The 818-nt window shown below is 44.7% G+C and overlaps 1 pseudogene; it reads left to right on the top strand.

The window, feature by feature from the left end:
• The window catches only part of LOC116687041 (extracellular calcium-sensing receptor-like), a 54760-nt pseudogene that overhangs the window by 921 nt on the left and 53021 nt on the right, over positions 1 to 818 (top strand).

The following is an 818-nucleotide window of genomic DNA, read 5'->3' as shown; positions in this document are numbered from 1 at the left end:
AGACTGGGTCCACGCCATCCATCAGCATGTCGCGCATTATCGGGTCCTTTAACATCCCTCAGGTACATATTTTGGATTTCTTTTGTAATATAGACCAGTGCAAATGTTATGTGCCTTTCCCAGTAATTAATTTAACATTTGTTTTCCTTTAGGTGAGCCACTTTGCCACTTGTGCATGTCCTGTCCAATAGCAGACAGTACCCAAATTTCTTCAGAACCATCCTAGTGATCAGGTCCCGAAGCGCTGGCCAAGCTGGTAAAAACACTTTGGGCTGACTGGATAGGTGCTTGTCCGGTCAGATTCAGACTATGGCAATGGTATGGGGTCTTTTCGTGGCCGCTGCACACAGAGAGGGATCGTGTGGAATCTCTGATCTTTCTATCGGACCCCCCCCGTAGCAGGGTTCCAGATCCGCAGGTTTGATGTTCCCTGTGTTGACAGTGACCTGCACATAAAAGCACAACATTTATGTAAAATAAATATTGGAATTTTTTTTCTCCATCACATTCATTCATTTCTATTGTTATGAATATGCTCAGTTAAACCAATCACTAAAGTATCCTATATCCTATGTCTGTGTGTTATCTATCTTTAAATACATTTTGGATCTTAAATGTTTCTCCAGGTCAACAGCTATGGTTGTTGTGGCATTTGCAGCCTTTGGGGACATGAGGCTTCTGTTGGAGGAGCTGTTGCTCGAGCCTTCTCCACCTCGCCAGTGGATAGGCAGTGAAGCCTGGGTAACAGACACTGAATTGCAGAGGTTCAGCTTCTGTGCTGGAGCCGTCGGATTTGGCATTCAGAAATCTGTCATCCC

Source organism: Etheostoma spectabile, chromosome 3 (genome assembly GCF_008692095.1).
Source record: "Etheostoma spectabile isolate EspeVRDwgs_2016 chromosome 3, UIUC_Espe_1.0, whole genome shotgun sequence".
In the NCBI taxonomy this organism is placed as follows: domain Eukaryota; kingdom Metazoa; phylum Chordata; class Actinopteri; order Perciformes; family Percidae; genus Etheostoma; species Etheostoma spectabile.
The sequence above is the reverse complement of the archived record's forward strand: the minus strand, read 5'-3'. Positions and strand labels throughout refer to the sequence as shown.